Source organism: Mauremys mutica, chromosome 1 (genome assembly GCF_020497125.1).
Source record: "Mauremys mutica isolate MM-2020 ecotype Southern chromosome 1, ASM2049712v1, whole genome shotgun sequence".
In the NCBI taxonomy this organism is placed as follows: domain Eukaryota; kingdom Metazoa; phylum Chordata; order Testudines; family Geoemydidae; genus Mauremys; species Mauremys mutica.
The window spans coordinates 4,606,682-4,621,069 of NC_059072.1; the positions used below are offsets into that span (position 1 = coordinate 4,606,682).

At 45.9% G+C, this 14,388-nt stretch overlaps 1 pseudogene; it reads left to right on the forward strand.

The window, feature by feature from the left end:
* The first annotated feature begins 142 nt into the window (after positions 1-142).
* On the forward strand, positions 143-7,937 carry LOC123349070 (annotated as a pseudogene).
* The last annotated feature ends 6,451 nt before the right edge of the window (positions 7,938-14,388 follow it).

Here is a 14,388-nt window from a genome sequence, read left to right on the forward strand (position 1 = left end):
GGATAGGAGTGAGTTGTGTCTGGGTCATTGTTGCTAGGCAGATTTCGCACTCCCCAGCCAGAAGCTTCTGGAATTGGGGGTGGTCGTTTAGGGGCTGCTCCAATAGGTTCCCTGGTGCTGGGCTCAGACTCCATGAGGGCAGCAGTCAGGGCAGCTGCTTTGCGCCAGGCCCTGTGCTCTGTGCAGCAGGGAGAAGCTGGGCCCAGGAGCAGGAAACAGGCTGTTTGCCCGAAGTCGGAAGCATTTTGCAGCAGGTCAGTGATATTGTTACAACCCTCCAACAGGGAAGCCTGGGGAATGTAAATTACAGGGGAAACTGGGAGGGAAATGTAATTTATTTTATTTTAATTGTACACTTTGAATTTTTGATTTTAGCCAAACTCCTTTAATTAAATTGTCTCAACAAGTGTGAGTCACCAACTTTTCTGTAAATGTGATCGTGGGAAAGAGTCCTTTATGTTTTGCTGTTCTCAGTTTTGCATTTACTTGCAACAGAGTTGGGTTTTTTTTAAATCTATATACTTAATGGGGTGGTTGGTTAATCAGTCTGCCTGGATTTCAAGGGAAGATTCCTGAAAACAATTGGAAGGAAGATGTTGCTTTTGACTCAGCAGACTGTGTAGATTTAGTGAACGGAGACTTTAACTGAGACTCCAGTGAACTCAGCCTAAGCTTTAGGGAACCCAAGATCCTTTTCAGCTATCCTACCACCTAACCAGTTATTCCCCATTTTGTAGTTGTGCTGTGATGTTGGTAAACCAAGTGTCAGCTGAGAACTGACAAACTCACCCATCCAATGAGAAAGAAGCCTTGTGTAATGCAAATGAAGAAATTTAATGGGAAGGTGGAAATTTTTGTGCATTTGAAGGCAAGCGGTCACTGTGTGTGCTGATCAAAGACCTTAAATTCATCCTTCTCCCTCTGCCATCAGAGAAGGAGTCCACATCGGTTGTGACTCTCTGAGCTTCTTTATGTGAGAAGAAACTATAAGTATGGACACAAGGGAAAATTCTTCATCTCTGGACTGGTGGGATTCTCACAGGCAGAATAATGGAATGAGAAGAAGAGTTCCTCTGGGTCGCCCAAAAACTGCCAGTTTCCCAAATCTCTGCTGCCTTTAGGAATTCTAGACTGTGACTATCCTGTACATATATTTTTATATGCTTTCACATCTCAATAACTCTCATTCCTTTCTCTTAGCTAGTAACTTTAGTTAGTTTACTGTCGAATTGACTAGCAGTGTTTTTCATGTGAGATCTTGGATGCAAATCGACCTGGGTGAGTGTGGAACTAGATACAATGTGACTATTTTCTTGATTTTTGCAGGAAGTCACCACCATTTAGCACACAGTCCAGCTTGCCGGCGAGGCAAGAGAGACTGGAGTGTGTAAGGGGACCGTCTGTGACTCCATTGTCAAACTATTATAGTACTTTGGAAGTTTCACACTTGATACTTATAAATATAGAGCATAGCACCAGCTAGGATCTCGGCCCTGCTTTTTGACAGTCTACCCTGAGGACCATGAGTCTCTCCAGACAGCATCTCATATGCATTGGTTATTTTTCCTAAGTGAAATACTTTGCACTTGTCTTTACCTTTCTCCTTTTCTCTCTCTTTAATCAGAGTCTGCTGATGGCTGCTCTGAGAAAACCATCTCTCTGTCCCTGCCTCCCCCAGGTCTTCAGGGAGAGCCTGCCCCAGTAACCATCCGATCACCTGCAGAGTCTCGGGCTCCCCGTTCCCCAGCCACATGCAAGCAGGGCAGATGAGCAGGAGAACACCCTGTGATGGGTTTGGTCACAGAGACCTCCTTGGGATTGTCACCTGATGTGCTGAAATTACCTTTGATACCATTTTCCCTGTCAGCCTGGGACTTCCAGAACCCTGTCTTGTTGAGCCAGAGACACTAGCGTGATGCAGCCCAGATCCAGCGTGTGGTCTATATCCCCAAAGCTACAGACTTAACTGAAAACAGCTCAGCAGATTATCTGTCTCCAGCCTCCAGACACGCAGTTGCCAATGGGATCCACCCCCCGCAAAAATTCAATTTACTCTGTATTAAGCTTACACAGGGTAAATTCGTAAACTGTCCGCTCTCTATAACACTGATAGAGAGACATGCACAGCTGTTTGCACTTACTCTGGCTTTCTTAATAAACAAAAGTGATTTTATTAAGTTTCCCAAGTAGGATTTAAGTGGCTTCAAGTAATATCTGCCAGAATAAAGTAAGTCACAAAGCAGAATATACAAGTCGAAGCCTAATACATTAAGAAACTGATTACAGGTAGTATCTAACCCTCAAAGATCATCCAATAAGCTTCTTTCACAGACTAGACTCCTTCCTAGTCTGGACCCAGTCCTTTCTCCGGTACCGTCTTTTTTAGATCCAGCAGACATCTCAGGTGGTAAGCAAGGGGTTTCTCAAGATTGGCAGCCCTTTTGTCCTGCTCCACCCCCTTCTATAGCTTTGGCACAGGGCGAGAATCTTTTGTCTGTGCTTGTCCCCATCCCTGCCTCATCAATGGAAAAGTACAAGGATTAAGACGGATTCCAGTAGCATGTGACATGGTCACCTGTCACTGTAAGACCCCAGTCTCCATTCTTCCTGGGTTGGCCCACAAATAGACAGGAAGGTTTGCAGGTAAATAAACCATTTACAACCAATTGTCCTAGTCACTGGAAGTCATCAAGATTCTAAACCATCATTAATGGCCCACAATTTGCATAATTACAATAGGACCTCAGAGTTCTACTTCCTATTTCTAGCTTCACATACAAGAATGATACATGCATACAAAGAGGAGGACTATCGTCCGTAGGATTATAATCTTTTCTTAGGATACCTTACAAGAGACCTTTTTCATAAAGCATATTCCCAGTTACATTATATTCACACTCATAAGCATATTTCAATAAAACATAAGGAGTGCAAAGTCACACACCCAATGACGAAATGCCGCAGCCACCTCCACTGACAAGAGCTGCCTCTGGTGCCATGCACACTGGCCCCACGTATATCCAGAGGCACTGTCCAGAGGCCCTGAGGAAGCTACACAGTGCATGGTGCTGATCAGTGCTGGAGGCACCAATGCAAACACCAAGGTGGCACATCTCACTGCCCTTGGTAAGAGCTCTTCAGCAGTGTCAGTGTGATAGTGATGATAATGTTGTATTCAGGCCTGTCTATTTGCCTGAGAGAGAATTTTGGGTCTTTTTTGCTCATTGAATTTTGATATTTTTTTATATTCTTACCAATATGTGTCAACAAAGACAGGCTGTGTGTTACGTCTACCCACAAGCAGATGGCTGGGGGAAGAGATAGATGTAAAGTGTTGCTGGGTAGGGTGGGAGTTTAATACACGAGTGTACATTGAAGGACGGTCCCGTCTCTAACTCCTCTCCCGAGATAAGATCAAGCAGCCTGCCTGGAGGGGGTGGGGATAGGAAACACTAATAGGCCAAAGTATCAGAGGGGTAGCCGTGTTAGTCTGGATCTGTAAAAGCAACAAAGAATCCTGTGGCACCTTATAGACTAACAGACGTTTTGCAGCATGAGATTTTTTCACCCACGAAAGCTCATGCTGCAAAACGTCTGTTAGTCTATAAGGTGCCACAGGATTCTTTGTTGCTAATAGGCCAAAGAAATGCCTGTCCCTGACCGAAACACAACCTCATTCCTTATTCGGGGCTGTTTGGTTTTTCCTTCAAAAAAGCTTTGCATTTCCCTTTGATTAACAAACATTGCTCTGTAAAGGATCCTCAGATAATGTACCTCAGTCCAGTTCCATACACTTCAATGATATTCTGTGCCCTACAATTATGGAGAGGCATTTTATCCTGTTCAGGTTAGAAGAAATCCTGGCGAGGGTCAATTTTGCACTTTGAAATTATTCTAATTCTGGCTGAAAATCTTAATCAGAGAAGGAGCTTCCAGAATGCTCTAGGCTGATCAGACTTGCAATTAATCCCACAGCAAACTGACCATTGAAGAAGTTCCCCTTTAACTCATTCTTGTGTGTCTTCCTTTTCTTTATTAGCTGAATTCTCTCACAAGACCCAGTTATCTTGGCTGGCCATCCATGGAGATGCAATGGCTGATGGTTTCCATTGATTTCACTGTCTATTAGATATGAGCAGCTGAGGATGGACGTGCAGAAAGGTTTTCTCTAATCCAGGGTGGGTAAGGTGCCTTCCTTCAATCTCAAGTTGATGGAACTCTCCTCCTTTACGCTGGTTCAGCATCTACCCTTCAACTTTAAAATATATATAAATGGGAAATGCAAAGTTTCATTGAATGAAAATCAAAGAGCCCCAATTTCAGAGGCTCGGACTCATGAAGTGAGCACTGGAGTGACAGCTGAGACCTTGACATGCAATTTTAAAGAGAATCTCATCTGCATTATTGGAACATTTAATCCCATTAAAAAGTTACTACTATTATAATAATACACCTCTTTGACCATATAAAACATGATGTGTGTTTGTAAAGTGCTTTGAAATGCTAAGATCAGAGGACACTTCAGATGATCCACCCTACATATTACAATTATACCTGTTTACCATGGCAAGTTTCAGTGAAGGTCAGACAGGGAGCGACTGACAGAGTCAAAACTGAACCCCCACTTCTTCAGTAGCATCATCTAACATGTCTACCCATCTAATACATTACATTTCATGGCTTCCAAATAAATCACTCACCTGAGAGTAACTCTTAGAGAGGCTCATTCTGGGTTTTTTCTTTATTTTTTTAATTTTTTTTTGGAGGATCTTAGTGGTGAAACATCTTCTCATGTAAGAGTGAACAACAATCAACCACCTAAAGTCTTGCCATGGACATTAATTCTCTTTGTTTGAAGGTTTAGCCTCAGTGGTTGCATATTTACACTTGAGCAGACACATTGTATGGTCCCAAAAATTTTTCCATTTGAATCCTATATTGAGATTTGTATTCCTACACTGCACAGGAACAAGCTTGAATTCCATCGGAAAATTTCAGATTCTTGCCTGCTCATGGATGGAGAGATGTTTTCTGATGGAGTAGAGATTCCAAGACTTAACTTAAGCCTTATCTACAAAAGAGGATTGAATCCTTTCAACTCGTCATCATCCCTACTTTGACCCGTGAGCAAATCTGTTCTAGGCAGCCCTTTGTGACCTCATTAGTGACACACGTGGAGGTCCAATATTAAGTACAGTTTTACTCCACCGTAGGGTAAGTTTCACCCCTAGGCTGACGGCCATCACAAAGGCCCATGTTCCACTTAGGTCCCGGCTAAGATCCAGTTTGTAAGTTTAGTGGGACTAAAATTGTTCATAGTGCATTTTACTATACCCCTGCCAACAGGTGAATATCAAATATAAGGTCCTGACAGGAAACATGCTGGAGAAAATGGAATGATTCCGATTGTCTTCAAAAGGAATTGGATCTGACCCAGTGAGGATGGAGATGGTGAGAATGCAGAAAAAATGGCTCCCTCCTTCCTAGCAGGTTTACAATGAAGGACCCAATGCACCTGGCCACGACCAGTATGAATTGAAAGGCCCAAACTGGATTCCTTCCATCAGTGCCAGTTGTGCTATTGATGCCGCTCAGAATCACCTTCACATTCATTCTCACTGCAACCACAAAAAAGTCAGTAAAATGACACAAGGAATGCAGTTGGCCCATACAATATTAAGATGAAAGAAAGATGAAGAGTGCAACGTGCACGTCACACCCTCTGACGCTAAGATTGGCCCAATGATCAAAGCCCCTGAGGAAAACAGCTCCAGCCAAAGGAGGACATAGCAAGGCAATCAAGTTTGTTTGGCAACTAATTAGGACCTCCATCACAAACAGCATCGCAGATCGTCCAGGCAGTCCTAGGAACTGTATAAAAGTGCTCACAACTCAGGGCTCTTCTAATCATTTCTCCGGACTTCATCTCCTCGGTGAGTTGGTAAGTCCAATTACACTCAATTGCTTACGAACTCTAGAGATGTGACAGTAGGGGCTATTTTCATTGAAGACTGAATCTTGCTTTTATTCATGTGTTTTTATATGAGGGATCAGGGGTTCTTCCATAATTATCTTGTATATTTATTGAGTTGCAGGCACTGGTGGATTCATGGGAAACATATTTCCTATTACCTGGAAAAAGAATTAGGGCATTTAAATCTTTTCAGTAACCTCAGAAAGTCACTTACCCATATTTCATTTATCTGAATTAGGAATACATTTCCCTGGGTTAATAGAGAAAGGGCCAGTTCAGTGCGCTCCTACTTTCTGAAGCAGCTGTTACTCCTCACTATTGGAGACACAAAAATGGATGAAGATGAGAAACGGTGTGCTCTAATCTAGCAATTCGTATGTTCTTCTGAGTGAAAAATCCACTGCTTCTCCTCAGATGGTATAAATTAATGTCACCTTATGGAAGTCAGTGGACCTGAACTCATTTTACCCCAGCTAAGGAGCATGTCCTTAGTGATTTCTTTGGAGAAAAGTAAAGTTTTCTGTTTATTCATCAGCAATTATTGATGACTTCCAAGCTTTGGAAACCCGATGAGCCCTACTCTGACACTGGACTCAACGCATTTGCATGCAGAGGTTAAATTCAGAAATGAAAGGAAGTGATTACCATAATCCCAGGCATGTCCTCTTTGAGAAATGTCTACAATGGACCCAGAATCGCAGGTGTCTATCATGGAAAGAGTGATGCTTATTCTAGTTGGTGTTTTTCAGATAATGTTCTAGATAGGCGCTCAAAGGGACCAGTTTGGAGGGAAGTTTAGTGCGAGTGGAGAAGAAGCCTAGAAAAGAGAAAATAGGAACAAATACATGGCCACATACATAGAGACTAAGGCCACTTCTCCTCTCTCTTGCCCGCCCGTGCAGACCTCGCTGCAATAGTCACCAAGCTTTGAAGCCTGTCTTCCACGGCACTTGTACCTTCTTTTGACTCTAGTCCCTGTTGTGTGTTTCAGGTTTACCTCCATCCCAGAAAGATGACTTGCTCCAGCCTGTGCTATCCAGAATGCGGAGTGGCCCGGCCCTGTCCGGTCACTGGTACCTGCAACGAGCCGTGCGTTAGGCAGTGCCAAGACTCTGAAGTGATCATCAGACCCTCACCAGTTGTCGTGACCCTCCCAGGACCCATTCTCAGCAATTTCCCTCAACACAGTGCAGTGGGAGCTGTAGGAGCACCTGTGGTCGGACCCGGTTACGGAGGCTCATTCGGTTGGGGGGGATTGCACGGCTATGGAGGCCATTACGGAGGATTGTATGGTTTAGGTGGATACGGTGGTTACGGCGGCCGATATGGTTATGGGGGATTATGTGGTTATGGGGGATAATGCGGTTACCCAGGTGGTTATGGTTATGGGGGATTATGTGGTTATGGGGGATACTGTGGTTACCCAGGCTTCTGTGGTTACGGAGGATTATGGGGATATGGGGGATATGGCCGTAGGTATCTCGGTGGATACTGTGGGTCATGCTAAACCCAGCAGGAACATCCGTGGAAAAAGGAAGAACCAGGAAATGAACAGCCAGATACAGATTCACCCATGATCTTTTGGGCATGGCTTTCAGAAGTACTGGGCAAACAGGGCTCCAGCTGAACTCAGTGGGAGCTGTGTGTGCTCAGCACCTTGGGCTGACAGCCATGCTGCCTTTCTAATGTTACGCTTTATGACTCTTTCTGCCAAGGCTTTCCCACCCGTGTGCTGATTCTCGCTTTCACCTGTGGACTCAATCTGAATTAGGCGCAGCCTCTTTATACTGACCCCGCTGTGTAAAGGAAACAAGGGCCTTAAGACAGATATCAGTTACATTTGTTGTTAGTTAAGTCCCTTTAGAAGGGAAAAAGAGACCTTGATGTCAAGGAGAATTAGGCCCGACATGTTCTACCCTTTCCATCAAGACGTATCTTTAGCACCTCACTTTGACCTTTTCTGAGGCCGACATTTAGGGAGAAGTTGCCTAATTTTCTGCTTTTATTTTGTTTTGTTCTCATTTCCCAACCACTGGGCTAAAACAAGGGCCTTAAAATGGTTGTAAAGGGGACTTGTTTGTCAACCTCTGCAGCTGCACCAATGCAAGCAGAACATCTTGTCTGAAATACACCCATTGAGGCCTGCGATCGGTCATGGCCCTTCTTGAAACACTGGAAATACATTCTTTCTGCTCTGTAGTATTACTTCTGTAACTGTGTACTGCCAATTTCATTTGCATTAAAAACTCTGCTGCATCATAATATCGGTCTCCTGGTTCTCCTTGTTCCTCCCTCCTTGCTTAAAAATCACAAAATTCCTCCCTGTGGAACCGGTAGCACTGAGCACTTCTCCACTTACAATTTTCAAAGATCTGGAGTGATAGGGGAATCCAGAGTTGTAGTGGCTGATAGCTTTCTGCAGGCCCTGAGTACCAGGGTGCAGTTCCTCCCTGTATTACCTATTTTAGCAAAGAGTTTTTTCCTGGAAAAAACAGACCCATTTTTCACTTCAAGAATATAAGTGTTTCCTTTGGTATCAAGAAGACTAACCATATGGTTCGTGGTGAGCATCTGGGTGAGTCACTGAACGACAGTGACCCTGGTTTTTGTATGTGTCACCTGGCCTCAGTGGCTCACAGCTGAGAATACCAGATTCAGGACAAACTGTTGAGGGATATGGCAGACTCACCTCACGCTGGTGGTTATTCTGACATTAGATCCCAAGCTAGTAAAAAAGTGAATTTCTGTCTCAATACAGTGGTTAACAAGAATTCAAAAATGCAGTCTCCAGCCCTTATTTCACCACCCCAACACTTTATGATGACTGGTTATTAAAAACCTATTTCATCACATAGAAGATTCTGCTTAACCTAAGAGATCAGACACATAGCCAGGCCACTATCTAACTCAGATCTAAGGCAGTCCCCCACCTATGGGAGCAGCAGAGTCAGCACTGGAGGTGGGGGCAGCACGCAGAGACCCCTATTCCTTCCCCAGGGGCTGCCGGGATATGCTGGTTACTTCCTGGAAGTGGTGCGGGGCCAGGGGAGGCAGGGAGCCTGCCTTAAAACCCACTGCACCACCTACCGGGAACTGCCTGACGTAATGTCAGTCTGAGCCCACACCCCTTGTTCCCCCTGCACTCCTGCTCCAGCCCACACACCCTCTCCTGCACGGAACCCCCCCATACACACACAGTCCGGTGAACCCTCCTGCACACACACAGCCTTCCAGTGCTTGTACCCCGCATCCCTTCTGCACCCCAGGCCCCATGCCCCAGGTTTAGTTCTTTCCCACACTCCAATCCCCTCGGCCGCAGCCCAGAGCCAGCACTCGCTCCCGCACCCCAACTCCCAAGCTCAGCCCCGTGAAAGTGAGTGAAAGTAAGGGAAAGCAAGTGATGGAGGGAGGGGGGATGGAGTAGGGCCACCCAGAGGATTCAGGGGGCCTGGGGTATTCAGCGGCAGGGGCCCCCCACTTCAGCTATAATTCGGCGGCACGAGAATTTTCCGGGGCCTCCAGAGTCAGTGAAGGACTCCGCTCCAGGGGCCCTGAAAAACTCTTGTATAGGCCCCTGCGGGGCTCGGGCCCTGGGGCAAATTCCCCACTTGCCCCCCCCCCCCGGGTGGCCCTGGGATGGACTGAATGGGGTTGGGCTGCAGAGAAGGAGTGAAGTGGGGGATGGAGTCTTGGGGAAGGGGCAGAGGTGAGACAACAGTGTTTGGATTTGGTTGACTGGATAGTTGGCAACCCTATCAGGAGCCCTCAGAGAAAACAAAACCCCATTTCCATCATCACCGCTCCTCCCGGCGCTAAGGATAAATGTAAAAACCAACGTATCTCTGGCATGTCATTTGAGAGCATTTTGAAGAATTAACTCTCCAACAGAGACTCTGCGGAAACATAATTATGGAGTCAGTAGCCGTCTCTGAATATTTCTCCTTTTTCCAGGACATTTTTCTCTTCTCCTCTAATGGAATGTCCAGTGACTTGTAGCATGAAGCATCCATCTGGAAAGTTGTCTTTTAAGGCAACCTACTGGAGGGGGTGTTAAATTCAACTGAGTCAGCTCCTTGACATGAGCTTTGAACTTACTTTGCAATGGTGGAGCTGTAGGGGAATGAGGCAGAAATAGATCAGCCTCATATTGAGAATTTTTTATTTCATTGCACCAATATAACTCCATGAAATTAATCTTCTTCTCATTCTTTGCCCTGATGTGTTCATCAACTGGTCAGCAGCAATCTCCACTCCTTGCTGAAATGACATGACCAAAAGATGTTTTCACAAGTATGTTGCAAACACACCTTTTCTTTTCTTTAAATTGGAAGGCCTAGGAAATCTGGACCTGTGAATTCCAGGGAGAGCATTTCAAACAAGAATTCAGACCTAAGAGAATTGCACCGGGGCTAAATAAAACAATAGTTCAATGATCTGACTTCCGGATGGAGCTAAGCCAACCTCTTTCCAAAGGAGTCATTGATTTTATATAAAAGCCCATTTTTCTGAAGTGCTGAGTACTCAAAAGTCCCACTGAAGCAAACCGGAGCGGTTCACGCTCAACATTTATTTATAACAGGCTACAAGGTTTCCTGAGTTGTGCGCCAACACTGGAGGTATCCAAACCTGGACGACACTTTTGGCCAAACAATGTCAAAGCCTTTGGCAATATGAAAAGATAACGAAAGGACGAGCAATTAAATTAGAAGACCAGTAGTATGAGGTAGTATATATTTGAATTTGGAATAAAGGGGAGTTGAAACTTGTCAAAATAAAGAATAAAGAAGGAAAGCAGAGTAGCAAGACTAGATTTCCCTGGTTTCATGAAAGGCCGTGTCCTATCAGCAGCTCCAAACTGATGTATTTCTCACACAGTTCTCTTGCATCTTTATTGCAGTTGCAGAGTTTGACAATCAAATCTGTCTGCCACCTGTTCTTCCCTCCTGCGTGACTGGAGCAACTTCATCCCTTTGTGTGACCTGACTTAGCTCCTAGACCTTAAGCACATGATTTCCAGTACAGATACATAATTATCTGTACAATGATCTGATCATTAAACATTATCTGTCCGTACACTTTGCAATGATTATGATGACCAGCGGGCTCTCGGCTCTGGGCACAGCCCTCACATAGCACCTGTTGTAAACTTAACCTGTACACATCCAGCTGCAGGGTATCCCTGTAAAACGCCATGCAATTCTGTGTCTGCTGAAGGCCTTGGGTCACACCTCACCCCTTGCACTCCCTCTGTTACTGGCTAATCTGCATGCGTCAGCTTGGAACCCTCTTGCCCAGACAGTGCCTCTGCCACCACATTTCCTTTGCCTTTAATATGGACAATTTCCATATCATATTCCTGCAGCGCTGTGCTCCAGGGCATCAGTCTGGAGTTGGTAACTTTTCTGCCGTGTAGCCGTACCAAAGGAGGACAATCTGTAAGGGTCTCCCTTGGAAGCTTGTTCCAATACTCAACTATTGTTACAGTTAGCAAGGTTTCCCTAATATGTCACCTAAATCTCCCTTGATGCAGGTTAAGGTTGTGCCATCGGATGTCACCAGTGTGGTGCTTGTAGTAAGAGGAGGTCCTAAGATATAAACCTTGGTATCAGAGGCCTGGTATGAGGCCTGAGGCCTAAACTAAAGTAATGGTCAAGACTTTGCTAACATAAAGCAAAGTCAAGGTGTGAGCCAGAGGTAGGCCCTGCTCACAGAAGCTGGCACAAAAAAGGGCTGATGCTGCATAAACATATATTCACCTAGCATAAACACAGCACTAGAACACACTATACTGAAACATTCCATAGATAATAGGAGAACAGGCTGGCCCATCCCAATGACAGGGGCAAAAGGGTAAAATGATGGATAGAGTTGTTTTGTTCGAACCAACATGTACAAGGTAGAAGGCGGTGCCTTAATACTTAGAAAGGTTGTAACCTGCTACGTAGAAAGATTGCACTTCAATACGTCAGGTGTGATGTGTAACTTGTTTGTATCTGTGTATAAGAATGCATTCCTTGGGAGGTGCCTTTTGTCCAGCCTAGGGGGCAGTGGAAATCCCGCCACTGACTGAGCTGAGTCCATTGTCAGGGAGTACATATGTACTGGCTAGCTGTATTGTAGCAGCACCTTGCACTACGTTTGCCGGGGAGCTGGAGGCTGTACTTTTTTCGACAATAAACCTGGCCGACGTGCCTTCGTACCTTACTAGACTTTGTGGTTATTGGGGGTTCTTATCGGGTCTGCTGGGTCAGCTATCTTCGAAGAGCTGGGGCAGCACACAGAGGGAACACACGCACGCAGCTGAGTGATATCAACATTGGAGAGAGCAGAGCACCACACCGGTACAGCTCTGACAACAGTGCTTTGCTCTTGTCCAATGTTGATAACAGTTGGTTTCGTGTGTGTGTGTTCCCTCTGTGTGCTGCCTGGGCTCTGCAGATCACTGGCACAGCAGGCTCTGAGAAACCCCCAATGATCACAGACTCTGATAAGGTATGAAGGCACCCAGCCAGGTTTATTAACAAATGAAGCACATGATACTTCCCAGCAGACTCTACTGGACATACTACAAATATGTGCCGCATGCCAAGGGACCGGCTCAGTCAGTGGCAGGACTCTCCACTGTCCCCTCGGCGAGACAAAGATATCCACTCAGGGATGCATTCTTACACACAGGTACAACCAAGTTACACATCACTCCTGACGTATGGAGGTACAACCTCTCTCCGGGTTGGGGTGCTGCCTCTCTGCTGGTACATGTTGGTTGGAACAAACAACTCATTCCATCATATTACCCTTTTGATCCTGTCTTTTAGTATGGGTCACCCTGTTCCTTATTATCTCTGAGGAATGCGTTCGTAGGGGACGGTGCTGGTGCCATCCTGGCCCATGTTTATCCTATTAGCGCTTGATACCCTTTAGATATGTGTATATGTCCAATTAGCAGCCTTCTTGCCAACTTTTGTGAGCAGGGCCTGCCTGTGGCTCACAGAGGGTGACCAGACAGCAAAGGGGAAAAATCAGGATGGGGGTGGGGGTAAGAGGACCCTATATAAGAAAAAGACCCAAAAATCAGGACTGTCCCTATAAAATCAGGACATCTGGTCACCCTAGGCTCACAGCTGAACTTTGCTTTTTGTTAGCAAACTCTTGACAATTCCTTTGGCTCAGGCTCAGGCCTCTGATACCAGATCACTCATACCAGGGGTTCATGATTCTGGGCCTCATCTTACTACAGGTTGTATTGTCCGGGAGAGGGCTGAGCAGTACAGGACATCCATTTCTGGGGGGAAATATAAGACTGGGTCTGTGCTGGCGTCACCCTGCAGTATGAACAAGGCTGGTAGGAGCTGAGCTGTGCCTGGCTGCAGATCACACGCACACCAAGCTGGAAGCGACTGACGTGCTGGAGCCTGTTGGGGAGCAGCGCAGGACTGGAGGCTACAGAAGCAAAGCAGGGTGCAGGGCACCCCAGGTTAGAGCCCGGGTGACACAGCTACTCACTAGTCTAGACTGTGCCCTGGGTCTGTCACACTCTCACGGCTTTGTCCTGTTCAGGTACCGTTACAATAGGAGACACCCAGGGGCTTTCTGACTCAGTGATTACCCCCGTTTCACGCAGGCTTTGCACCTCCTCCGGAACTTGTTTCTGCATTTCCCCTTCAGCCGGGGATGCTCTGCTAGGAGCAGGGCGGGGCCCTGAGGTTTGCCTGGAGTCTGCAATCTTGGCAGTTAAACCTGGCGAGGAAAATCCCTGTTTGTGGTGCTTCAAAAGGGCCGGCGTTTCCTGCTTTGGAGGTGGATCTAAACCCACCCTGAACTCACGGCTTTCCAGGGGATTGTCTGCCCTGCTCTCCCTGACCAAATCTATTTAAACGGACACAGAATGTTTCAACAAATCAAATTTACTGCCATCTCCCTTTGAGAGTAAGTTTTATTTTATTGATATGCACAGTTTGCACCGTTCCTCTGCCGCTGGGCTTCCTTACATCAGATGTGACGACCTTCACCCCTTCAGTCACCTCAAAAGGTCCTTCCTATAATCCTGCCTTTTGTTTCCCCTCACTGGGGTCGGCACTAACACCAAATCGGCAGTGTCAAACCACCTTTCTCCAGTTCGCCAATCGTATGAAACGTGCTGATTCCCTGACCTTTTTCAAGGCTCTGTCTCTCTCAATTCCTCATTACCTGTAAATTCTCCTTAAAATGAGTGACATACTCTCCTCCAGGCTGTCCTTTTTCCTCAGTACTGCCCTCCCCAGAGCCTCCATCAAATCTAAGGGCTTCTCGACACTGGCGCTTTTCATGGAATTTGCACCACAGTCTGACAAGCTATAGTCACTGGTTAGGCTATTCCAGAGCTTAATTACCCCTAGTGTTATGTTTTTCCTGATAGCTAACCCAGTGGTCTCCAA